The sequence below is a fragment of the Cavia porcellus genome, unplaced genomic scaffold (assembly GCF_034190915.1).
Source record: "Cavia porcellus strain 051 isolate PalLab524CR breed Dunkin Hartley unplaced genomic scaffold, mCavPor4.1 scaffold_10, whole genome shotgun sequence".
NCBI classification, from domain to species: Eukaryota; Metazoa; Chordata; class Mammalia; order Rodentia; family Caviidae; genus Cavia; species Cavia porcellus.
Genome location: NW_026947493.1, coordinates 8,808,801 through 8,821,930, shown reverse-complemented (window position 1 = coordinate 8,821,930; position 13,130 = coordinate 8,808,801).

Sequence of the window (13,130 nt, the reverse complement as noted above, 5' to 3'; positions counted from 1 at the left end):
GTTCTCAACAGAAAAAAAGCTATAATTACTGAATTTGTTTTTAACATAGTTAATATGATGAGGAGTGGGGCCCTCTCACAGCACACAGGGAATATTCAGGTTTCAGGCCTGACTTGACCATAGAGGTCTCTTCATTTGCTATTATTTCTAGACTGCTGTCCATATTTTATTTGTATTTTAACATGAACCTTAACATAGCACCATTCATCATATGTTCTGTTTCAATAATTTTAAATATAGTCCTTTCAGTAGGCAAGAAGGATAACATGGGCAGACACTAACATCTTTCTGGAGATTTATTGTCAGAAATATATATTTGCCAACATATTTTGCCATGTTTATACATTATAATCCCCAAAATGGAGTATTCTGAGTTTTGCTTAAATGATGGTTTGAAAAGGAGAAAAAAATGTGTGCTTCATTTTCCTTTCTTTGTCTAAAAATGTTACAGGTGCACATATATGAAATATATTCATATATCCATCCAGGTCAGCTGTACCAGATGAGACTACTGATTGTTTACTTGCTAGGTAAATGGCACCATGATACTCACACCATTAACAAGAGTATGTAAGGCAGTCATAGCAAAAACTTTCAGAGACTGAGCAACCAAACTGCAACCCAAAGCTCAATTATTTATCACAAAGTGACAATACTTCAATTAAATCTGAATACTGAGGTTTTAGTTTTAAAAAGCTTATCATACATTAAAAGAAAAACACAATCACAGAGGTTTCAATTACACCAATGGCTGCTATAGCATGTGTGCCGCAAGTTTGCTACCACTAGTATAAGATAAACTTGACATACATTAAACTTAGTCACTGTCTATTGGTCTTTTTAGTAGTCTTGAAAATTCATATTTTTGGTGTCATCATTTTTTGTTTCTTAAAGTCTAACTTTACTATCACATAAATTTAGCCATTTTGCCAACATTAGTGTGCTCCACACATCCACCATTCCACTTGAATTATTTCTTGGAGTCCTATTTTATTAAAACTACTACAGGAATTTTGAATATTTAGGCCCACATTCAATATATATTGTATTTTGTTGTCAGAGTCTGTCAGTGGAGACTTCTGGACTTGTTGCTAGAGCTAGGGCTAATGACCTCATCTCCATACTGAATGTTCTTCTTGCTACATTATTTTGTCATGTCTACAAATTTCCATTAACTATTCAAAGCATACTGGTTTATTCCTGGTTCCCAGTCTCCAGTCTCTAGATATTTCTGGTCATGTCCAAGTGTAAAAGTATCTCTGCGGACAAAGCCTAGAGGGGCACCAGTATGATTCCAGGGCCTGCACATCAACAGTCTGAGGGCCACAGGCTGCGAGGTCTGCTAGATGAGAAGCAAGTGCAGTACCCGCTGAGAAGTGTCTTTTCCTAGCCTCAGGTCACCATCTGTCAGTAAGACTCCATATCATCTTACCAACAAACCACTCACAGACCCAGAGACATAGTTTTGGTAAGCCTCAGTCAATCATGTTCCTACCCTCCAGTGTTCTTTTTCTCCTCCTAAATACTGCCACATTTTGGGACATTAACAGAATAAAGATTGTCAGAAGGGGAAGATACATAAATATATGAATAATTTTGCTTTTAACAGTGAAGGACCATAGCACCACAGACCCCTGGGAGGCTTTCCTAGGAAGATTAATCAGTCTCTGAAATCAAATGGAAACAAAGCAAGGGACCAAAGAGCAGTAAATCATGTTCCAAATTATCACATAGTCTGGAAGTTCAGCCTTGCCTCTTGCATCAAACAGTATTTAACATTTTGAAAAATGTAAGAAAATGGGAGATAGGAGATAGAGGTGGTGACAGCATTACTTCAGGAAGATTCACATTCACATTCACATGCACATTCAACTTGAGTAAAATGAAAATGTTCAGGGCAAAAAAGTTGAATGACAAAGTATTTATCAAAGTGGTTGATAGCCAAGAATCCATTACTATCATTCTACACAATTCTTTGAAAATTGAGTGAATTTTCATTTTTATGGTATTCCCAGGGAAAATGACTTTGAGCTGGGATTAATGCGTAGAAGGTTTATTAGAAATGTTCTTGAGATCAACACTTAACAATAAGAGAAACCAGCAGACTTGGGAGAGGTAAACGTTTGACTTTGATGCAGTCACAAGATAGGCCTCAGCCAGCCCTGTGAAGAAGTTAGCAGCTGGCCTAGCCCTGAAGAGTTGTCCAAAGTTGAGGCAAGCAAATGGAACCAGGTTTTGCACTCCTCCATTAACCAGTTATTAGTTGATGCACAGAAAGAAGGCACTACTAAGAGAGGTGGCTTTCTCCAAATTCTGAAGAGATTTGAGAGCCAGATACTCATAGCAGTCCCAACAGCTGGGGAACAAGCTCTTCTGTCTCAACAGCAGATCTCTGTGATGTATGAGCACCCCTGTCCCACTCCAGCTTTCATAAGTTGTACAAATGAAGAGAAAACATGCTTTTCTTAATATTACTAAAAAAGATAGGTTTGGGGGAGTTAGTTCCCCTCATAACAAAAACAAGGCTTATATTAAATCTCACTCTTGCATGCAATTTAGAGTAAGCTTCTTGTTCTAACACATACACATCCTTATTTTCTTTCAGCAGCTTAAAAGTGAGGTCCTCCATTGCTATGTCTAAAACAAGATCACTGTACTGAAGTGTCAGCATGTCAAGTGGGAAAACAGGTTTCAATTGGAAGACTTCAGAAGTAAAAGGCAGGAGGTGGTAAAATTGGAGAACAACTGATTTGTACTCCTTTTCCAGTTCCATTGTTGGAAACTGCTACTCAGTAATGTGTTTAGTGAAATTAAAATAAAATCATCCTGGTAGCTTAAAAGACTGTCTTGGTTACTTTTCTCTCATTGCTGAGACAAAATACCTGCTGCTCAAAATTAGGGAAGGAAAGGTTTATTAATCTTACAGTTTTGTTTTGTTTTGTTTTTGGAGGTTTCAGTCCATGCTCAGCTGGCTCCAAGGCAGGATGGTATGGCTGAGGGGCAGCTGTTCATGGCAGCAGCAAACAGTAAGAGCAAACATGGCAAAAGAGGGAAAGCAACAAGTCCAGCATTCCGGGTCAGCTCTGCCCCTGGGTGAGTGCAGCACTCACACCACCAGTTCCAGGGCTAGACAACGGACCAGTCACAAATGCTAGATTCAGCTGTGTCCATGATTGTATGAGACTTGGAGAGGGGCGTCCAAACACAAATGATAACAAACATAGAATTTAGAGTGAGATTTTTCAAAAATTCCATAATGAGAGTCAAAAAAGTTATACTGTATGAGGAAAATCTTGGAATGGGGATAAGCAATATCCAGAAGAATGAAACTTAGAGACCTGCAAATCTGTTTAGAATGTACAAATTATGAAATATAATATTCATCCTCTCTGTGAGCCTCATGGATATTTTCACTGACCTTTTCATCATGATAGACTTTTTGAAGCCACCAAAAAAGTTGAAATGTTAACAAGTCATTTAATATATTTTCATGTATATTCTGACTGAGAATGAGTCAACCTAACTTTGTGTTTTATTTGCTTAAGAATGGCATTGACCTGCTCTAAGGTTATTATAACCCTCAGTTCTGGGTGGTCATTTCCACCCAGGTAAAAATGAGATTATTGTTCACAGAATTAGAACATGTTAGGAAAGTTCAGTGGCAAGTGAAGAACTGGGTTGTTGAAATTATCTTCAAGGTTTTAGAAAGAAGCCAGTTAGGAATTTGCAGATGAAATAGTAACTCACACCTCACTGATGGAAGAAAAAAAGCACTACATAATGTCCTTTCAGCAGCGAAACATTAATAAAGTCCAAAGCACAATATTACTCATTCCCTGCTTCTGACTCATGTACATTTTCAGAAATAATCCTTATTTAAATGGTGCTGCACTGGGAAGAGTGAAGAACAAGATTGTTTTGGCATAACTGCACCCTTGTTTTGTTGAGTTATGAGCCATGTTTAGTTTCTCACTTTCGATATTGTGCATTTCGGGTGATCTATTTGCACATGCAACATCTTTCCATGCATTAGAAATAGGCCCGCTATGACAGATCCTATGATTTTAAAAGTCTCTGTATAGCCAGACATAGAATGTTTTATATTAATCTATTTCTTCCACTGGAAAAATACTTAATGCTGTCAAGGTAAAATAAATTTTACACATTATAACAACTTTTAGTAGGCATAAGGAAAAGCTGCTAAGTTAATATTGTTTCTGAAAATAAAAAAAGAAAAATGGCTGTGCAAATGGTAGTGATTTTAGGAGCTGTGTCCACGACATCAATACAGAAGAGAAACCATCTCCATCAGTCCTGCTCAAAAGTATCGATTTCTGGGAAACATTTCTAAACTGGCCCAGTTTTCCATGATTGCTCCCTGCTCTGAAGTTCAACGGAAAGTTAGCATTGCTTCACTTATTCGTACCCTAAACTATATCCATTTTGTGTTTTATGGCCTTTGGATCAGTCAGAGGTAAGCTTGACTCCCATAGGGAAGCTTGATAACACTTCCATATAAGGTCTTATCAATAAAATGGGCATCAATCTGGTCTTTTTCCAAGGATTGTTATAAGGACTGATTAACTAATGTAAGCAAAACATTTCCTACATAGCCAGGCTCATGGTATGGTCTAAAAATAATAGGTATTATTACAATTTGATAGTTGTATGTTATATACAAAGTGAAGCATTTAGACATGAAGTGTCTTGATATCTGCTGTGTGTGTGTGTGTGTGTGTGTGTGTGTGTGTGTGTGTGTGTGTTGGGAACTGAACCCAAGGTCTCACATACACTACCACTGAGCTACAGCCCTGGATCTTGAGACTGACCTTTAAATTGTTGATAAAAATATGTAACGTGAACAAAATGTTAACATTGGCAAAATTAGATGAAGTATGTATAGATGTTGATTCTATATTTTTCAAATTTGTCATAGATGAGTTTTTAAAAATAAAAAGGTGAAGAAAAAAAATAAGTCAAATTGGGTAATTTTCTTGCTTAAATGCTAAAAAGATGTTACTCAGACACATTCATATTTTCAGGCCTATGCTGACCATTTAAGCAGACAGACACTCCAGACTTCACAGTGAATGTAATAATTCATTGTCACAAGAGGTTGAACAGTTTTTCCATTTTATACATAATTTCTTACTCTTCAATCTTTTAATCCACCCTACAACTATTAAAATCTGCTTTTGATTTGGCTTCTGTTTTGACTCATCTACTTTCTCTTCCTGGCTTGCTAAGAAGCTGTTTCATTATTATACAGATTCCTTGGTATTTTTAACTTTAAAATGCAACAGATCAATATATATTTATGATAAAATATAAATTCAAGTTACACTGAAGCAGGGAGAGAAGAACAAATAAAGGTTAACTTCTTCACTTCATAGTCCTACTTCTCAAAGCAACTACTTTTGATCATTTAGCATGTATCCATTCAGATATTTTCCTATCCATGTTCAACGTTATAGGTACATTTCTATTTTTCTCATTTTAAAAACTATATTATTTCTTTCTTACAATTTTTACTAGCCTGTGTGTTGCAGAACCATAATGTTTACATTCTTTGTGTGGAGTAGGTATGTGTGCCAATTCCCTTCCATCCCTTTTTCCTCCCCTTCCTTCCCATCTCTTGATCCCATTCGCCTTTAAGGAAGATCTGTCTCCCTACTTTCTACTACTGATTTTTTATTTTGCTCTTTATTTAGAACTTAGGTTGTCCATATAAGAGAAACCATGTGATATTTAAGCTTGTATGTCCAATATATTTCACTTCACATTATGGTCTTGAAGTACATTTTCCTACAAATGACTCAAGTATATCTATTTTTATGGCAGAGTAGTACTTCATTGTGTATAAAGACCACATTTTATTTATCCACTCATCTGTTGATGTACATATTATAGGTTGCTTCTATGATTTAGTTATTACAAATCACACTGTTATATTATTTCTTATGTTATTACATTGGCTTAGAATTCTACAATAATGTAAATTAGCAATTACAAATATCCTTAAATTATTCCCCATTTTCTCCTTGCAAATCATATTTTCAAATTTGAATTATATGTCTTTGATAGTCTTTGCCAAAATAAATTGTCAACAATGAAATTATCCCAATTTCTCAAAGGTAAGAGAAATCAATCAAGTCTTAATTCCTTAATAATAAAAACTATTCCTTATACAGTGGTTAATGAACCTAATTTGTTCCATGATTATAGGAAAGATGGCTATGTTTGTGTTTGTGTGGGAAAGATGGCTGCAATTGTGTTTGTCATGGGTTGCAGAGTTTGTAAACAAAAGTGAAATTTTGCCAAATGCTTCTGTTTGAGAACCACATTGTATGCAAATGAAAGTGTTTGTGAACTGAGGTAATTCTGTACTTTGTATTTCCTTCTGGACTTAGTCAAACACATTTGCTATTTGTACCTGTGAATTGAAAGACCAAATAAAAATTACATTTTTTTGAAAAGTGGATCATTATTACCACAGATTAATTTTGGTATACTGGAACTACACTTTGCTTATTTTGCAAATATTACAGCTATGGTTTTGTCTTGATGTCCCCCAAAAGCCTCATGGACTGTCAGAAGTTGCTAAATTTAGAGTTTATGATTGATTCATGATTCAATGCTGCAATTAAAGGTGCTAGGGTTAAGGGTGGGTGATTGCTCGATCAGTCCACTGCCTGGGTTAGCACCACCCTATCCTAGTAGATCTTAATTGCTAAGAAGGAATAGGAGAATAGAAAAGATGGCTTGAGGGCATCACAAGGAGCAGTAGGCTTCCATCTTTGGCAGCCTCAAAACTGTGAAAATGAAAGACTTTGGTTTCTTTTTCTCTTTTTTTTTTTTTAACTGTTTTTTTGTATCAGGAATTGAGCTCAAGATCTCAGGTTTGCCACTGAGCTATATCCCCAGCCCCAAGACTTTGCTTTGAGAATAAAGTCACAGAGCACCATGTTCCATGTCCTAGAGAATGTGTTTCTTGGAATTGGATTCAGAGTGCTCAGTGATCCAGGTGCCCAATCCCTATAGCCACAAGAGAGGAAAGCCTGGTTACTGCTCCAGTTGAGAGCAGACATTGGCATCATCCATGTGGCACTGGTTTTAGGTACATGCAGAATGCAAGAGTTGTGGAGTTAAGAAGGCTTCCACCCAGATTTTAGAAGAAGGCCTCGGAGGCCAGGCAGTTGTGTGCATTAGGGGCAGTGTGTGAAGCTGTGAGTGTGAATCTAAAGGTGCAGTGGAGACCCCAGGTTTCAAATAATACTGGAGCATGAATCTTGTGAGGAAAACTGCAAGGAGAGAACAGAGCAGGCCCCAGATAGAAGCCATGGGACCCATGACCACCAGCAGTCCCAGAGGGCCAGAGCCACCCAAGCCCTTTGGAATTCACATCTTGCCAAAGATTGCTTAGATGATGCACATGGAACTACAAGATTTAATGTTTACCCTACTGGATTTTGGACTTGCTTTGGTGACATACCTTTGTATCCCCCTATTTTTACCTTTTGGAATGGAAATATCTATCTTGTACCATTGAATGTTGGAAGTGTTTAATTTTTTTATTTATGCAGAGGTTCACAGCTAAGAATTTGCCTTAACTTACAGAGGAGACTTGGGATTTCTACTTTTCAGCAATACTGAAACTGTTAGGACTTTGGCAACTCTTAGAGACAGACTAAATGTCTTTTGTGTAAAGGAATATACATGAGTCTTTGTGAGCCACAGGCAGAATGTTATGATTTGTGTCTCAATGTTCCCCCCAAAGCCTCATGTACTGTTAGATTGGACTTTTTCAGAAGTAGTTGAATCAGAGTTTGTAACTGATCCATGGTTCAAGGCTGGAAATAAGGGTGCTGGGACTAAGAGTGGATAATTGCTGATTGGATTGGTACCACCCTAATCCTGGCAGACTAGATACAATATAAGGGCAGAAAGAGTCTGTCATAGTTTATGTCCCCCAGGCCTCATGAGTTTGAATTGTGCATTTGTTATTCATTCATTGTCTAGTGCTTGGATTGGTGGTGTCAGTGCTCCACCCACAAAGGGGTGGAGCCAGGACATGAGGTAATGGCAGGAAGAAGGTGTGTCTTGCTATTTGCTGGTTCTTGTTTGCTGTTTGCAGCTGCCATGAAAGGCGGCCCAGCCATGCCCGCCTGCCTGGGAGCCAACTGAGTGTGGACTGAAACCTCCAAAAATTCTAAGAAATAAACCTTTCCTTTCCCAACTTGGGCTTCAGGTATTTTGTCTCAGTGACAAGCATAACGTGACTAATACAGAATTTGGTACCGAGGCGTGGGGTCGTTTGCTGTGACTATACCTGGCCATATTTTTCAAGAGGCTTTGGAAATGGCTTGTGGGCAGAGTTTGGAAAGGTTTGGACATGTCACCTGGATGCATAGAGCTGGAACAGTTTAGGCTGTTCTGTAGAGGAGATTCTGGTCAGAGCTCAGGAGATCAGAAGGCTGGTAGAAAGTCAGATGGAAAAAAACAGGCTTGGGAGGTTTCTGCTGGGAAGGACTACATTGGCAGAAAGTTTGTCTGTATTTTGCTCCTGCCCAGAGACTTTGCCTGAGACTGAGACAAAGAGCAATGGACTGATTAATCTTGAAAAAGAAATTAAAAAGCAATCAAACATTGAGGCTGTGGCATGGCTATTGTTAGGGGCTTTTGGCCAGTTTTATGTTTCAAATGGAAAGCAAAGAGCCCAGGAGGATAATTTACAATGCTGTGAGTTTGGCCAGAAGGAAAATTCTGGGAAGGCTGTGGATTGTAAAGACAGAGTTGAGATTTTGATTCCTGAGGAGAAACAAAGAGATAAAAAAGATGGTCCCAGGGCATCCCAGGAAACCATCCCCACCCTGTGCAGCTTCATAGCAAAGGTGAAAAAATTTGCTCAGAGGGAAAAGCTGCAGAACGCCATGTTCCAGAATGGCAACAGCGACCACATGAGGTTCCAGAATGGCGGCAACACACAGAAGTTTTTCTCACAATCAGGTAAACAGAGCCCTGCGATCCAGGCAACTGACCCCTACAGCCAAGAGAGAGAAAAGCCTGGTTACTGCTCCAACTAGCAGCAAACTTGGCAGCATCCACAAGGTGCTGATTTTAGGTGCAAGGAAAATGCCTGTATTCTCAGGGTAAGAGGGCTTCCACCTCGATTGCAAAGGGCCTGGGAGGCCAAGCGGTGTGCCCCTGGGAGGGCAATTTGTGAAGATGAAAAGGTGAAGCCAAAGGTGCAGCAAAGACCCCAGAAGTTTGGAAAAGCCAGGAATGTGGGTGATCCAAGGAAAGCTGCAAAAAGTGAGCAGAGAGGATTTAAGAGAAAAGCTGCAGGAGCTGAAACCCCTGGAAGTGCCCTGGGGGTGGAATCACCCAAGCCTTCTGGAGCTTGCAACCAGACTGCTTCAGATGCTGAGTGTGGAACTCTAGGACTTAATGTTTGCCCTGCTGGATGTTGGACTTGCTTTGTTTCCAATACTTTATATTCCCCTGTTTGTAACTTTTGGAATGGTAATGTTTATCTTGTGCCTTTGCATTTCAGAAATGTTTAACCTTGTTTCATTTGTACAGGGGTTACAGTTAAGAGTTTGCCATAGATCTTGGAGGAGACTTTGGACTTGGACTTTTCAGCAATGCTGAAGCTGTTAGGACTTTGGCAACTCTTGGAGGTGGACTAAATGTCTTTTGTATAAAGGATATACATGAGTCCTGGGGGCCAGGGGTGGAATGTCATGTCTGTGTCCCCCAGGCCTCATGAGTTTGAATTGTGCATTTGTTATTCATTCATTGTCTAGTGCTTGGGCTTCAGGTATTTTGTCTCAGCGATGAGCATAAAGTGACGAAGAGCCTTATTTCCTCATTCTCACTTTCGATTATTGCTTTTTCTGTCTTTCACTGCCATGAACTGTTACTCCTCTGCCATGTGCCAACCTGCCTTGGAGCCAGTTGATTATGAACTGAAATCTCCACAAATTGTGAGCTAAATAAACATTTCTCCCTTTAACTTTGAGTGTTTGTCTCAGCAATGAGAGAAAAATAACTTAAGATAATTACTATAGGAGACTACAGGAGGCAATTTGAGTGACTTCCCTTGAATACAGAACATTTGCTGCAACATTGATTATATCAAAGCTTATGTCCATATACTTCAGAGTTGACTGTGGTATTTCCTTCTCTCTCCAATTGGTACTAAGCATTGCAAATAAACCTAGCCAACGTATTGATATATAATCTCCAAAGCCATCAGACAATCTTCTGTTTCCTATCATAGTACTCTTTATAAAAGAATGAGCTCAGCAGGATGGTAGGGCTACTCAGCTTAGGAATGTCAGCTGGGTAGAAGCCTCAAAGCAAGAGGCTCTGACTCCCTAGGACACAAGAGTTCACAGAAACTGAAGCAACAGCCTCCTAAAACCATTCAAATGTTATCTTAAGAAGGATGTAGATTGATCCTTCTCCATATCACTCTCTCTGCATTTTGCAAAGATGTTTTTCTCCTCACCTGGCCAGCCAGCTCAAGTTACTCATGTAGTTCCTGCCATCCTCATTGTTATCATCCTTGAGCCACCCGCTTCTTCACAAAATAACAACTTCTGGCCAGAGATTTAACTCAGTGGTACAAGTGCCTGCCTGGCAAGCATGAGATTATGAGTTCAATACCTGGTACAAAAGAAAAAAAAAAGATAATAAATTCTGGGAGAGGCATAGGATGAGGGCCTTTGTCCACACATCCTCATAGAGATTGGCTTTAGGACTCCTTTGCTGCCCTTAACTTGGAATATGTCTTGCTGTCTTTACTCTCTCCGTGAGTGCACTGGAGGTGGTAAATTTGAATTAACTTGCTGGGGTTCCAATAACATCTCAATGGGATTATAAATATAATTTCTGGGCTTGTGAGGAAGACAAAGAAAGAGATTACAATACTTGGATTACCATACTCAATATTTGGGATTACAGTAGGAGACAACAAAATCTCTCCATCTCTTGATCTCATTTCTCTTTGAGAAAGAAAGACCTCCCTACTTTCTATACTTATTCTTTATTTTGCTCTTTATTTATAATTTAGGTTTCCCATGCAAGAGAAGAGCAAAACTAAACAGCTTTTAGACAAACATATCTGAGGCAAGTTTTGGAATTTTAGGTCTACTGTAACTAAAAATTGGGCAATTTCCCTTCAATGACTTATTGAATTAGTCACTTTTTCCTCACTGTGAAAAAATCAGGTAACATAAACAGCTTAAAAGAGAAAAGATTCATCTTGGTTCTCAGTTTGAGAGACTTCAGACTATTGTTAGCTACCTCCATGACTTTACGCAGAACATCTTGGTGGAAACGTATGGGAGAGCAAAGCTATTCATGTCATACTAGCCAGAAATCAGAGAGAAAGACAGAAGGAGACAGAGAAGACAAAGCCTGGAACCACATACAGCCGTGAAGAGCACGCTCAGGGACCCACTTCCCTCAGTTAGGCCTTACCTCCTGTTTCCATCACTTGCCAACAATGTCATCAAATCAGTGTCATGGATGGGTTAGTCCCTCATGGTACAATAACTTTTCAAAAATCCATCCTCTGAACACATGAGATTTGGGGAGGATATTTTAGTACCAAATCATAACAGGTACCAACCAAAAGCTAAAAAGACACACTAATTCTTAAATGTGTTATTCTCACCACCTCATAACTAGTCTTTAAGTTTCTGTCAGATTAAATTTGGATATGAACTTTGAAGTCAAGAGTATATTTAGTTATATAGTTGAAGGCCAGAGGTCATATAATTCATCAACTTATTAAAAACTTAGATGTTAAGTCATAATAAAAATTCATCAACAATTATTCCAATTAATTGACTGATTCATCAAACATTTTCAAATTCATATTATGTAACATTCTCTGTGCTATCAGTGGCCAAAACCAGTAAATAAGCTAGAAACCCTCCAGTAAAGAATTTTCCTGGTGAGTGATTAAACATTTATGTTTTAATATAATTTTGTGAATTTTATATTATTTATTGTGCTCTTAGATTCACAAGTGTTACGTCTTCAAAAACCTTTCTTAACTAAAAAATATATTAGAAATGCATCTAACATATCTAACTTACTGATAACCATATTTTAGCAATACAACTTCCTACAGGATCCTGGTTGTTTCCTGTCCTGAATGCATAGGCTCATTGTCACTTTTCAGCACTCTAAGAGAATATCACACTGCAAGTATCAAAAGCCAAAATTCCAAGTATGAATTTCTACTCAACTGATCTTGCTCTCATTTCATTAAACAATCATACATTGAACTGTCATAAATTGGAGACCATATGTATTTTCATACCAATTTTCACAATTAAAAAATATCAAGTAGCAACAAAATTTATTCTGTTAAAATCTAATACATCTAACAGTAACAATGGGAGTCATTCCTTCTAAAGGGCTTCTATAAAGAATATTTAATGTGTCCTCCCAAAGGAGAAATCCTACATTTTTTTTGCCAGTATAAGATTTATTCATTTTTAAATCTTTAGCAAGATAATTGTCATAAACACAGATTAATTGCCAGAACAACATATCAAAAGCATATAAAACATAAAACAGTTACACTGAGACAAGTAGGATGGAACCTAAGTAGGCATTAACCTCTCAGCTAACTGTAATGTATATTATTTAGTGACTTGTATGATGCTTACTGTAGAAAATGACAGTACAGATATCAGATTACTGTGAATGGTAATTATATAGTCCAACTAAATTGGTGGTTTTTTTCTACAAATTTTAAAATCAGCCGAAGGCTTCTATGCACTTCATTATAATCATCTTCCTAACAAAGGATCTTATACTAAGGAGTAAGCATGACACATCATACCTAAAACTTTAGAAAGATGGAAGTCACTTCATTTAAAATGGCCAGGATTGATGCTTGTATGTTCATGAAGTTGTAAACAAGTTCCAAAGGCTTCTGAACTACATGGTCAGGTACAGTTATAGCAATAATTCCACTTATCTGGTATCAGTTTTCCGTATTAGTCAGTTTTCCCTGTTGCTAAACAAAATACCTGGTACCCAGAACTCAGAGGAGGAGAAGCAGATTTGGCTCATGATTTCAGATATTTCAGTGCATGGTTGGTTTG